Here is a 15,169-nt window from a genome sequence, read left to right as displayed (position 1 = left end):
AAAATTAATTGCGAAAAAATCTAATAAATTTATGGGAATAAAAAATGAATGTTTTGGGTTAAAATATTAATCATAAAGAGTAGTTAAAACATAATAAATTATATTAGTTATTTCTCACTCTTTTTTTTCAAATAATTTGAAATTTCAAAATTAGGATGTCATACCAAGAGACCAAGTAGCTTCTCTAAGCTTTCTTATCTTACTTATGTTGGATTACATATTATAAATCATACTAAGACTATTAAAATGACTTTGAAAGATGCGAAATAATGATGGAAAAACAATAACATGTTTACTTTGAGTTATTAATTTTGGGATTGAAATAATGATTGATGAACGAATTATAGTTTTACCTTTCATATATGTTAAATAATTTTATGTTTAATTTTGTACTCATATATAATTTGGATTTGATTATTTTTTAATATTGTAAATTATTATTGATTTACAATTGAGTCATTTTCACGTATCAAATTATTGGATAAAAAAATATGTATTGTTTAAAAATAGTTAAAATTGATATACTGAGTTATAAAAAAGAGAGATAAATTGAGAATGTAACAAAGGAATTAAAAGATGGTAGATTAGGATTTTTGTAAATTTTTTTCCACAATTATACCTCGTGTAATTAAAGATGAGATATCTAATTGAACAACGGACTTTGAGATTTGATAAAATTGATTTTTTTGAAAGTAAACAATAAATGAAATTAGATTAATAATCTCATCCTATGATTATCGAGTCAAGTAAACACGTTGTAATAAATAGATAGATATACATGTGTTCACATGACAAATTTGTGAAAAAACAAGTAAAGCCCACTATCCCAAGCCCAGTTTATCCGGGGCCTCACTCCATTTGACCCATAAACCTTCACCCATTTATTTTGTTCGAGCTCCATCCCTCCGACCACCGAAATACCCGTCTATGGAGTTCCGTCCGCTAGACCGCCTCCACTGGCCTTGGAAGAAGCGGACTGATTACCAAGTGAGCAACTTTACTCTCGCTTTGAACCCATTATTTATCTGGAGATTGTGTTTGTATATCTTGTTTTAAGTGTTTGAATTCACGCACTTTGTCAGATCACCATCAATGCAGCAATGCAAAATCTGTTACTCTGAAACGGACTCAAGTCGCCCATTTCTTTTACAGTTCTTGGAATATCGGATTATATGGTAATCTTCATTTTAGTAGGTTATTTTTGGTGGAGAAAGTATACATCATACAAACTAGAACTATACAAAATTATAGTGTTAAGTAAAAATGCTGAAGTCGTCAATTATATATGGTTTAGTGGCATTGGATGATATAATCAAAGTTATTGAATGACTTCTTATCCAAAATGTTACTGTTATAGATTCGAACCCATGAATGCTTCCCTTTCGATCTTTGGCACCGTATCGAGTGCTTTCCTTTCCCGAAAGCTTCAATCTTGAGATAATAAATAGCTTTAGTCTTCAACATGGATATTCTGATAAGAACATATTTGGTATTGCATTTGAAACGGTTTTTCAGTCGTGTCACGTAAAACTACATCATGTGAAGGATTATCACTACCAATTGAATTTTTAAAAAAATCAAAGATTAAGCACCAGGAAGCCTTGTGTGGAATCATCTAATTGTAATCACTGCATGCTACGTTCATCTGGGATTCTTACTTGCTGGAAAGCATTTAACATCTCCAAATTAAAACTTTCCAGTGCCTTGAGAACTGGAAGCAAACCACTCTGACCGATGAGCGTGACCATTTCATTCGCCTGCTTCATCACTTCCTCGTGCTCTGTCGTGGCTTCATTCAGCCTGTTTCTTGTTAATATAAAATTCGCATACATGGTTTGCAAAGTTAGATCCTTAGTTTCGATAGCTTCAATTGCCTGAACTCCATTAAGCAATGACTCACAGAGGTCGCAATCTACACCCCTGTCGAAGCTCTCTCGGTACAAATTCTCGAGTTTCTTCTCATGGCGTTTTGAATACTGTTGTATCTTGAGCCTCTGTTTTTTCTCCTTGAGTAACTGTTTTTGCAACCGATGTAAGAGAATGGCAAGGTTGTCGATGGCTCCTAGTACTTCGATATCTGAGGCTTTCTCAATTGCATTGAACCAGTCCTGACATATAGCAACAACTGTTGGTGCTCCAAGGCTGGTGCAAGGACTCGAATTTTCATCTTTTGTTTTTTCTGATTCTTCAAGATGACATTTTTTCAGCCAGTTTTTTAAAAACTTTACAAAAGCTTTATGTGTTCTGATCCAATCAGAAAAGGTTGTTCCTAGCTTTAGAATCTCCGCTTCTAGTTTCCTAGTGGCCTTCAAGCTTGAATTGTTGGTCATGCAAGAGAATTCAACCATAACTTTTGCCTCCATGATTACCTGAACTTGCTTCTTGTGGCACTCGAACGATACTTTAAACATTTGCTGCAATCTGGAAATGGATTGAAGATGAATTTTACCCACTAACAGAATGATGGATGAGTAATAATGGATGTTGCCAGTATACTCCCTTCATCACAGATTGAATAAGATTATTTCCTTCTAGTATGACATGAATTACAGTTTTCTAAAAGCACCCACTCTTAAAGTAATTATGTGATGCCCACTGGTGCACAATCACAATATTTTCATTTTACATCTAAATGATCATTATACTCCATGCAATTTGAAAATCTGCACAATCAACTTAAGATGGAGTAAGATGCATTCCCACAGGCCCAAATGAAAATAGTTTAGCCAATAGGTCAACTTTCATTTGTATTTGTGATAATAGTGAGCTTAACATCCACAAGTAATTCTAACTTCGAAAGTGGGAAGAGCACCAACAAAAAATGTGTTATTTGTGACAAGCAAGGAAATATAGAGAATAAGCTCCCTCCGACCGCACATTTCATTATCTATTTACCTTTTCAAAATTCAAAGTAAAGATCCTAAAAAAATCCTTCAATTATATAGATATGGTCGGCGAGAGAAACTAATGAAAACATGTTGATTTAGACAAAAGAAAGATCATATCACATACCTACGTATCAACTCACATAATTGTGGTTGCAGTTCTTCGTCCCTCAGCTTATGAATCTGTTTGGCTATGCCATCTACCTTTCTGATGAAGAGATTGATTCTTGAAGTCAGGTTCCTAAGGGATAAATGGTGAGCCTCAATCTTGTCAGACTCCTCCCCCTGGTCATTTAACTTCTTCAACTTTCTCCACTCCTTGTCAGAACTTATCCTCAATTTCTCTTCATTCTAAATTTTGCAATGGTGAAAACTTGTAAGAAATGCAGACCAACTAAATTATACACCAAAACCACATGTGTGCATTTGTGTGCTATGTGTGTGCATTATGTGACATGTGCTATGTGTGTGCATTATGTGACATGTGCTATGTGTGTGCAATCCATGTGCATTTACCACATCCCCTTGATGCCCTCTAATATGAAATGGTTTAATCGCATTACATGATGTTAACACAATCTTCCCTTTTCAAAGAAATTTATGTAACTAACAGCCATTTTAGTTCAAGTTACAGCTAAATAAACAATCAAAACTTACAAATTAGAAAGAAATCTATCTTGAATTACCTTCACTCCCTCATGAAGTTTACTCTCCCACATGTATAGCTTCTCTAGAGTCAACAACAGGTTGCATGCAACATTATTTTTGTCTTTATGATCTTCACTGCCAGCTACATTTCTCTTTGGTATTCTATAAGCTCGTTTTTTGGACATATCGCATGTGCATGAGAATGGCATGCATGAACATCTGTGACTCTTGCGACGGGAAAATCCTGCAAAAGACCATGCAAGTGCTATACTTCAATATGTAATAGATGTCAAGATTAGAAGTACTTCATAAGAATGGCTGTTTCACCTAGAATAAATAATTAAAATGGAGAAAATAGTTATAAATGGCCAGTATATCTATGTCATGTCATTTTGAGACCATGTCCAATTACTGAGTGTGCATTAGAAGAAAACATGAAATTATCATGCATTTTATTTGTTGTCCAATCAATTTATTACAAAAAATAATATCTGTGGACGTGCAATACCAAGAGTGACACAATTAATGCATTAAAACCGATCCACACAATGAAATTTTGGGTTATCTCCAAAAGTAAAAAAATGCAGATAATAAATATATCCAAAATTTCTATTAAATCAGAATTACGTTGATCATAAACTAGAATTCGTATTAGCATCCCTCGTAAAGGCTATTATCTTTGTATTAGATATGCATATATAGTTTTACATCTATTGAGCAAAAATATTTCGTAGTTCAAAATTATTTATAAACGAACGTAATTTTCTTTTTTGTTTTTTTTTATAAAATTGGTTAATTAATCTAAGATCTAAGCTTATCTTTATTGCATATGGTTTGTCTATGGTACTTTAAGAGAAACAATCACCATGTGGTACACTTTATTGGATGCATACATGTGTGTGTGATCTATATATCCGAAGTGTATGCTACACAAAAGGGGGGGTTTTCTTAGCGGGAAATAGGATAAATACTGTATATATGACTCTATTAACAAAAGTAATGGATAACATCATAATGAGGTAATCATTATGATTTAATTATTTGATGTATAGAATTCTCATAAATGAATTGTATAATAACTTCCCTTTTTGGGTTGGTCCATTGTGTCAAATCAAAAGGAAGAGCCTAACCCTATGTTCGGCGAACGTTATGTGGAAGAAACTGATGTAAAAAATCAACTGCTTTCACATGGGACCACTTTGCTCAAGTAGTAGGGTTTGATTTGGGTGACTCCAAGATGAAGGGTTTATTTGCATTGGATCTTGGTCGCGAATTGGGTCGGACGGGTAGTGTATTTGTCGGTCAATGTGGTTGTAGAGGAAAGAGGATTTTTAACAATTTGGAAGAGACATGGGAAGAGTGTTGGGATCAGATTAAATTTCGAGCCGCTAGTTGGATCGGAGAGTGGAAGGACATTAAGTTATTTTCGGTTTCATATTTATATAGGAATTGGAGTTTTATTTGCTGCTAATATGTTCAGAACTTGGTGTTAGGTTGCGTGAAAATTTTTCATCGTCTCTTATGAAATCAAATGTTCAAATAGTAGGGAAGTCGGTTCTAAATATTTTTAGCTTGAATCCGAATCACTTTAGCTGTGTGCTCAATACACTTCTTTTGGAAACAAGAAATAACTTAGAAATTGAATAGGACTAAATTGGGAAAAAAAGATCCACGAAAGGAAATCCTCATCTTCTCTTTTTCAAGGAAAAGGTAGAAAGGAGTGTAGACCTATCTCAATCTCCGCCTAACATATCATTAGCCCTTGCCTTTATATCCGTGGAGTAAGACCTCACCCTCTTCAAGTCTAAACACATTGAGTTCTTCCGTATCACTATGCTATCTCGGAGATTATTTTTGAACGAGTATTTATTCATGTAATAAGGTTAGGTCAATTCAAAAAGGTTTTGAACCTCTTTTATGAATCTTTCGATTGGATAAGTCTTGTTTTTTGGTTTCAATACATCCACACGACTTGTTTTAACATTAATTATCTGTCTCTTCCAAGATGCGGGTGTAATCCATTTTTTTAATCAAATTTAACACAAACTAATTGTACAATTATGCATGTGTAAGAATTAAGTTACAAAATGTTTATTTTGCTGTGTAATTTGAACATGATGTTCATCCAAAACTTTGAAATACTTTCGTTTAGGGTTTCAAGTAAGTTTTCCGAACACCACCAAATAATCTGGAATATCTTGCATTACACTTGTATTAAGTTTTCAAAATCATTTGGAGTATATCATTCATGTCCCCCCCATTGCCTTTTTCAACTCTTTTTAAGCTTTGTGTCCTAGAGAATATTGTGGTTGTCATTTTCATCTTAAAGTAAAGAGGAAGAACGTTTAGGAACCCAAAGCCCCTTGAAGTCATAGTTCAAGCTAATGACAAATGTTATGTTTCTTTTGTTGGTTGACTCCAATTAATAAGGGAATGCGATGAAGGATGCTAATCTAGCATACTTTAGACGTAGCTTTGAGGTGTTTATTGGTGATCCCTGCTTCTAGAAAATTTGGTAATTTAATTCGTTAGAAAGAATATGGGTGCCTTGTATTATGATTGTACATTAATTTATGATAATTTTGTAAATTTATTCTAAGAGCTTGAGTATCTCAAGTGGTTTTGATTAGTTATTTTTTTATGTTTCTCGTTGGTTGTATACTATCCATGGCATTCACCATGTTTATAAAAAACGATTTATCTTTTTGTGATGTTATTGTTATGAACATCGTTTTACATCAACTGACAACATGAAGTGTGTAAATGCATGTTTGAAATGTGAATCATAGTATTCATTCCTATGAGAATGGGAATGAAAAACAAGGATACTGATTCCAGAAGTATGGAAAAATGGGAGTTTAACTCCGAACGAAGTACTTTTGGAAACCTCCCGGAGCTTAATTGGTTGATTTATTCCAAGTTTAGATAAGAAAGAAGAAAACATACCTTTAAGGACAACAGCACACAGTTCTTTTATCCCGATTTAATTTTCACGATAAATTGGATAAAGTCAGGAAAACATAAAAAAAGAAAAAACATTGAAATCGATTTTTATTGACCTATCCCAATTTGGAGATAAACTTAGAGTTCGCCATAAGAACTAGGCCAAGATGCATATTTCGACTCCATGCATATAATATGTGTACAAGTATCCTAAACTAGGCTCATTGATTTTTTAGCTTGTACTTGACGTGCTTTGTACCCAACATCAGCTACCACACGGTCCACACCCTTGAACTCACAATATTCTAGTATATTGAACAGATATGATGAAACTTTAAGGTGTCAAAACTATGTATCATGAGTTTCAAAAGTCTCCAATGCACCAAGACTTCAGGAGCCAATGTACAGACTCAAAGGTAGAGATATGATGCTGAAGTGCAGCAGCGTTAAGTGGGTGACATATTGGTTATGTTAAAGCATTGTGGGTAAGAAACTCTGGATTAATTATACTGCACAATTAATAGTTACACAATAGCTCATGCCTCATAGTACTTGAGGTAAGAGAGAAGTGAACATGTGGTTGGCTAACTTGTGTCAAGCGTTAAAAAGAGTTATCGTATCCTCCCAAAAACCGCTATTCATGAGAAATTTAATATGCTTCCATAAGTGAAGACATGCTTGGATCATCTGTATTTCCATACCCGTGTCACCAAAAGTTCCTTCTCCACTGCTTCTGTTTTAAAGGAGGGGAAAATAATGCAGAAACTTTGCAGGGGGAACATATTACGATCATGAAATTTACGACTAAGTTGGTAATCCCATACTTATAAACAATTTGATCAGCATGTATGAATGAAGATGAAGTCTTGAAAACCACAAAGTTTCTGCGATATAATTGCAGCAGAGAAATTTACAGCACTTTTACTGTTAAATAAAGCCATGCCTGGTTGGTGGTGAAGCTTACCTGCATCAAGCACATCAGAGACATAGTTCCCATGCATATTGATTTTATCAAACTCCTTCTTGATTTTGTCGTAAACTTCTTGTAAATCTGTTGAACTATGGTTTAGTGCCTCCGAGCTTGCTTCAACAACATTTTCATCTATTTGAGCAGATTCCTTAATGCTTTCACGAGTTTCTAAATTTTCCACCTCCTTTTGAATAGATGTTTTCTGTCTTTTCTCCGTCTTTAGTTCCTCGCTCACTGTTGAATAATTTGGCCTATTATCCAAATTGTTTTGATCAACATGTTCTTCATTTTTCTCATTCCCGGTGCTTATTCCTTGATCTAGTTTAACATCTAGTTCATGCATTGCCTCGAAATGGTGTTCTTCTGAATTTTCATTCAACTCTAAATCTTCCTCACTCGAAACTTCATCGTCACTTATATCTTCTAGGTCTGGTATTCCCTCACTCTCCCTCAATCCCTGTAAATCTGTGTCCCAAACACCTGTGTTATAAGGATTCTCAACCGAAGTAAAGGGGTTCAAATAATCCCAAATTGAGATGTCATTGTGTTGATGACTCTGCATTTGATAGCCCCAGTGATAATGTGGTGGAAAAGCCATTAAATTATTTTCTGCTGCTTCACTCTCATTTTGATAGTAACTCAAATTCACATGCGGAAAAGCGTTTTGCCCATCAAATGATGCTCTATTCGCATTTGACATCGACCAATTAGGCAGATTATCAGTAAAATTATCTGAAGGTGTTGCGTACTTCTTGTCATTAGATGACATGCTACTTCTCTTGTAAGCAAAACTAGCAGTGTTGGACACACTATACCGCGATTCACTGATAAAACTTTCTTTTCTGTAAGGATGGAAGACAAGATTACTAGATGGCCTTAATCCCGCACTTTTAGACTGGGGAAACCTTGAACTCCCAGGATTCGATGCGTCAACAATTTTTCCATACCCAGGTTGATCTGTGACGCCTTTGAATGACCGGTTTGGGTGCTCTGGCTTTTGTGTAGCTGCAACTCGCGGTTGATGAAGAATGTTATCAGGTACGCCATCGAAGCATATCTTGTTATTAATAGCTTTTTTCGAGTTATATACTTTTCCGCTGTTACTTTCTGATTGTAAATCCGATAGATTTGAACCTCCTATGAGACAGTAAGTTTTCGAATTAACATCATCTTCGTGAACTTCTTCATCCTTTGCCTCGTCACTGTTCCCCGAGGATGAAGTTTCTGATTGAGGGAACTGCTCCTTCAAGTGATCAGAGATCGTGTCAAAAGGTGAATCACGATAAATTACAACAGCGTTCATAAAATTGCTAAATTCATTTTCTGCATCTTGCAAGGACTGAAAGTAGGCCATATGAGCAAATGCTAACGAACATTGGTAATCCCTGGCAACCTTAATCAGCTGTTTTCTTTCCTTGCACAATTTTACTAGTTTTGAATCTATCCTTGAAAAGCAACACCCCATTTTTACCTCAAAAATCAAAACTCAAACCTAGAAGAATCCTTGATCTCTAACTACCTAAAATCACAAATCACACCAGTCCTATGAAAATTGTGAAAATGCCCTGAAAAAGAAAACTGAGTCTCTGAATTTCCTAAAAGCTTTTGATGAAACTGAAACACATTTGTAGGTTCCAGGGGCTGGAGGAGGAGTTTTATTTAGGGGCAACAAATGTTTGGTGTAATCCTCATGTATGAATCCAAGGAAATTTGCAAAGTTAAAGGGCATAAATTTTGTTAGAATTTCGGCTATCCTTGTGTACCATTGCTGTTCAATGTTGCAATCCAAGCAGAATTGTTAAGAACATAAAGAAAGCATCTTTACTGATCATTGACAGATTTTTCACACAGGGCACAATAACAACGATGCGTAGTTATTGCTTAAGATTAAAGGCAACAAAGTAAATCCGGTGAGTCAATAAAATCACTGAAATCCATGCTCTGGATTACAGGTGTAAAAGCTACCTAATTGCATTCATACAGTCCAAGTAAAGACAAATATGAATTGCTCACTCACTTATAGATACACACGGTGGCACACGCGAATGACTTGCACAAATCTATATGCAAATAACTCTTGTATATTTTGTTACTTATGTTTAGTTACTAGTATAAATCACGACAAATTTAAAAGTTGAATGCTAAACTTTTGCCATTTTTGCAGATTACCAAAAGTGTTCATCTGATCAATACAATTCAACAATCAAATTGCATCTGCACTCTAGTCAACCTTCTATTTCTTGATTTCCTTTTGGTGGATAGTTTTTTACTATTCATACCGGATTTTTTTTCCTTTTAGGAGTAAGATTATGTAATTAATATTGTGATTTTGTAAATCTGCCTTTGAATGGATTGGTGTAGATGATGTAAAAACAGTAAAGGTCAACACAAACACTATTACTATAACTTGCCTTGAATTCAAATAATGTGAAAGTTAATTGTTGTGATTTGCATATCTTATCATTTGAGTCCCACACTCCCACTCGTCATTGTTTTATAGATTTTGTCTAATTATATTTGATGTATGCTCTCTGAATAGTTTATTCGAAATTGTAAGGTCTTTGGATTGCATGTGTAAAATCCTGTACTTATTGCAACAACAAATTGAGATTTTGGAGATTAAAATGTATATATGTAGAATTGAAATCGACCGATATTTTCACCTTTGTTTTAATCCGCTGGGGTAAATGTTATTAGATGTTTTATCAGAATAAATTATAGTAGTGTATGACCATTGGATGCACCTTGTATTTTATTTTTCAAAATAGTCGTTTAAAAAAAAAATCCATCCGAGTGTGTTGCATTGCAATAGAACTAATTTTATTGCACACACAGTAGAACTTTTTTATACATTTTTTCATGCTTGTCACTGACTCACTCCACAACTATTTATGTATTTATTTTTACAATGAGAAAATTTTTTAACTAACAATAAAAATAGTTCTATTGCAATGCAACATGCTCGATGGTGTCGCGAAACAGAACAAGAAAATAAATATTTAAAAATAGTCTTTTTAATTGTTTGTTTAGCGAAAAAAAATATACTCATATAATATATAAAAGAATTGACAATGTTTAAAGTTTATATATATTTTTCTTCACGGGTAAAAGTTACGTGCGATTCACGTGGAAACTTCGTTTGTTGTAGATAAACGTTGTTAAATAAATTAATTAAGATGAAAAAATATTAACACTCAGTTAATAAATGATTTTCATAGTAATATTATATATACTTTTTGAAAAAAAAAAATCTATTGCATATCTTAGTGACGTGATCAATATAAATTTCGACTTTGCAAATAATAAAATATTTGCAATATTTTCGAAGAATGTAACACTTGCAGTTTCAATGTTTGTATAATTTACGATCATGATTATTTTACATCCACATTACAGTTTAGAATAAGACATTATCAATAATTCATGTAAACTTATAAATATAAGTGTTATATTTATTGTAGTATTTTTACATTAATACTATATTGATATTGAAACTTATGTAATTATTACAACTCGGGTTTTTCTTTTTTCTTTTTAATTAATCTTGAGAAATTATGACATGATTCGTACCATTAATTCGTCTTATTTTCTATCTCATGTTTGTATGATTTATTTTTTATTTGTTAATAAGTGATATATGTTAATCAAAGGGCAATTTGCTCAAAAATCCCCAAATGCAAACATGTTTTGCTTTGAGATCCCTGGTCATAAAATGTGGTACAAAAAAATATAAGATGTTGTACAAAATCATACAAGATGTGGTACAAATTAACAAAAATTATGGTACAAAAAAGTGGCTAGGAAGTGCAGAGCAAAACATGTTTGCATTGGAGATTTTTGAGCAATTTGCACTTAATCAAATTAAATTAAATATAATTTTGTAATTTTCTATGTTATATGTTGATCACTTATTTTGTGATCACTATTGATTTATGGAGAAAAAAATTTGGTATAGGTAATGCATTCTAAATCTTAATTTAAATTATTATTTCAAATATTTGTTTTATATTTATATTTGAGATTTTTCTCTCTTTAACGATTTTTCATATCATGTGTTTTTTATTCTCCATGAAAAAATCATTATTATCATCATCTTAATAACAATTTTTGTGATACTATCTTCATCAATCATTTGTATTTTTCTAACGTTATTATTTAATCAGACAATCTCTTTTTTATGCTAAAAATATTTACTTGCAAAGAATAACAATAATTTTATCATTATCATCTGCATTCTGGTATGTTATCGTATTTTATTACTTGTATGTCAGTATCGTTAACGATCAATGTATTTGTTGGACATCCTCTTTTCTTTTTGATTTCTCGTTTTTAGAAATCTACTGATCTCTTTGTGCTTACGATGCTCTCGTTGCTAAAATTTTTGATTGAATTTTGAATATCTTTAATTACAAATGTTAACGTTTTATATTTTATCACAACCGTTTTACATATTTTTCTTTATTTATTCATCTGATTGAAAATTTACATCAATGTAATTTTTTCAAAATCTTTAATTTAATATGAGATGTGTTATCTATAATTTTTCTAGACTTTTTTTTTGATGTTATTATCTAACCCGTGGTAGATTGATCAATATAAATATATTTACAAACTTCAATAATATTTAAATAATATCAATCTTATAGTTTTGCTGAAAACAATTGAAGATATTAATATCATATACTTGTTGTTTTTTTTATATGTGTTAGAACCTAATGGGGGGATTTAGGTTCTATTGGCAACTTTAGCAATTTAAAGCAATTATGCAAGTACGCAAGCGGAAGACTTAAAGCAATCAAATATAAGTGCAGTAAATAAATGCGTAATGTAAATAAAGCAGTAAAAGAGATAAGAGATGTTTATGGAAGTTCGACGATAAATCGTCTACATCTCCCCTTCTTGGTTAAGATCGATTAACCAAGGATCCACTAGCACTTCAACTCTTGGCCTTGATGGCTCCAAGGATAGCCGTACAACTCAAAACGATCACCGCGCCGATAGAACTCGAACACTTGGCCTTAAGGGCTCCAAGGATAGCCTCAACACAATACACTTGGCTTCACACTCAAGTGTTTACAAAGATAGCACAACACACTTGGCTTCACACTCAAGTGTTTACAATAATAGCACAACCAACTCACAAACTATTTTTACAAACACTCTCAAATAATTAAATATATCACACACACACTTTGATAGAGAAGATAGCTTGCAAATGAGAGAAGAAATGAGTTGGGATATCTTCAAATGACCTTGGATGACCTCTATTTATAGTTGACAAAGATTTGAATCTGATTTGAGTGCATGGAGCATGTGTTGAGAAGTCAAGGAGTGACAAAAAGTGTTCGGCGCCGCTGCCTACTTTTTCCCAGCACTGAGCAGATTTTGTGGAAAAATCATATCTCACAATCTAACCGTTGGACTGATCTGAAATTTAAATCAAAGCTTTAAACCATCTAGATATTTATTATGAACGGTGAAGATCTGATTTTAACAAATCAATCATGCCCAGTATTTTTCGTAAGTCGCTTCATCATGTTTTCAAACTTGTTCTGTGCAACAAATTTGAAAAATTCATATCTCCCAATCCATCCGTTGGATTGATCTGAAATTTGTACAGAGGTTGTAAAACTTCCTAAATCTGAATTGGATTGGTGGAGATTTGATTTGGATGTTTCAATAATTCCCAGTTACTTTTTGAATTTGATTCTTCATCATTTGCTTCATGTTCTGCAGAAATAGGTACTGTGCAACCTTTGTGGAAAAATCATAACTCCATATCTAGCCGTTGGATTGATATGAAATTTTGATATAAGTTTGTAAACATCCTGATCATGATGTTGATTGGTGAAGATTTGATTTGGATGTCTCAAGCACGTCCAGTAATTTTCATAAGTTGATTCTTCATCCTTCGCTTCAAGTTCTGCAGAAATAGGTACTGCACAAATTTTGTGGAAAAATCATAACTCCATATCTAGCCGTTGGATTGCTCTCAAATTTAGACAGTACATGTAAAACTTCCTCATAAATATTATGACTGGTGAAGATTGGATTTAGATTCCTATAAAATTCCCAGTAATTTTCGGAAGTTGCTGCTCCATACTTTGGCTTCTTCTTGTCTTTTTCTTCATATCTCTTAACAATGTTCCATCCATTCAATGAGCAATACATGACTTTATAAATACATGTATAGCTTCAAAATAGCTTCCAAGAATTTAATCATCAATAAATCTAATCTGTAAAATCTCACTTTATATGGTTAGTAACAATTAACCGAGTTTTGTAATCATCAAAACATAATATTATGAGACTTGTTAATGCATTAAAAACATTAATCTCATAACACGAGATTTGTATGCGTTTAAGGCGTAACAATCTTCCCATTTTTTATGATCACAAAACTTGGTTAAATAGGAAAAATAAATGTACAATATTAAATAGACAATTTAAATTTGCACAATATAATTACATGAATAAAACTCCCCCTAATTTAAATAATTAGTTAAGAAGAGTTTGTTTATCAAATAACCAGTTTTATTCTCCATGCATTTAACCAAACTAACTCTCCCCCTTAGTTAAAGTATTTAACCAAACTAATTCTCCCCTTTTTTGTGATAATCAAAAAGACTGAAAAAGTAAATGCAAAAACATGAGAATTGAAATATGATTTCTAAAATGCAACACATAAATTTCACATAAATAAAAAAATATGAGCGTATAATATTGAATAAATACAATTAATTTGTATTATCCAAAATTACGTTGTTCGAATTTTATATTAAGCTCCCTCTTAATATGACATTATCTTTAAAATATGTCAACAAGTGATTACAACTCAATCATGCCAAGTTCACCACGCAAACGAATAAAAGTATTTTCATCTAGTGGTTTTGTAAAAATATCGGCAATTTGATTTGTCGTGTTAACATATTGAAGTTCAACTTCATTTCGTTCGATGTGGTCACAAATAAAATGATGACGAATGTCAATATGTTTAGTGCGCGAATGTTGAATCGGATTCTTTGTAAGACATATGGCGCTAGTGTTGTCACAGAAAATAAGAATTTTTGAAAAAGAGACGCCATAGTCGAGCAATTGATGCTTCATCCAAAGAATTTGTGCACAACAACTATCGGCAGCCATGTATTCGGCTTCGGTGGTTGACAACACAACACAATTTTGCTTTTTGGAAAACCAAAAAACCAAACAATTTCCTAAAAAGAAACAGGTTCCACTAGTGCTTTTCCTGTCCACCTTATATCCACCAAAGTCGGCATCACAGTACGCTTTTAAATCAAAGAAAGAATTTTTTGAATACCACAAGCCGAGATTTGGAGTCTTTGAAAGATATTTGAAAATGCGTTTTAAGGCGAATAAATGTGATTCCTTTGGACATGATTGAAATCGTGCACACAAGCAAACACTAAACATAATGTCAGGTCTACTAGCAGTAGCATAAAGTAAGGAGCCAATCATACTACAAAAGGAAAATTGATCTACAGATTTACCATTTTCATCCTTGTCGAGTCTGATTGCTGTGCTCATCGGTGTGGATGATGATTTTGTGTTCTCCATCCTAAACTTCTTTAGAATCTTCTTGATGTATTTGCTTTGGTTCACAAAGAACTCATCCTTGCACTGTTTGATTTGCAATCCGAGGAAATAATTAAGTTCCCCCATCATGCTCATCTCGAAGTGATCCTGCATCAACTTAGAGAATTAT

At 33.0% G+C, this 15,169-nt stretch overlaps 1 long non-coding RNA gene across 5 annotated transcripts; it reads left to right on the top strand.

Moving 5' to 3' along the window:
* The first annotated feature begins 847 nt into the window (after positions 1-847).
* LOC140864737 (uncharacterized) lies at positions 848-9,873 on the top strand. Of its 5 annotated transcripts, XR_012144333.1 has the most exons (5): positions 848-987; positions 1,083-1,175; positions 3,045-3,140; positions 6,798-6,961; positions 8,296-9,873. It is a non-coding gene; the product is annotated as an uncharacterized lncRNA (long non-coding RNA). The 5 variants fall into 5 exon arrangements; XR_012144335.1 differs by lacking the exons at positions 3,045-3,140; positions 6,798-6,961 and having other exon boundaries at positions 8,296-9,356; positions 9,611-9,873; XR_012144336.1 differs by lacking the exon at positions 3,045-3,140.
* The last annotated feature ends 5,296 nt before the right edge of the window (positions 9,874-15,169 follow it).

This window comes from Henckelia pumila, chromosome 4 (assembly GCF_033568475.1).
Source record: "Henckelia pumila isolate YLH828 chromosome 4, ASM3356847v2, whole genome shotgun sequence".
Taxonomy (NCBI): domain Eukaryota; kingdom Viridiplantae; phylum Streptophyta; class Magnoliopsida; order Lamiales; family Gesneriaceae; genus Henckelia; species Henckelia pumila.
The sequence above is the reverse complement of the archived record's forward strand: the minus strand, read 5'-3'. Positions and strand labels throughout refer to the sequence as shown.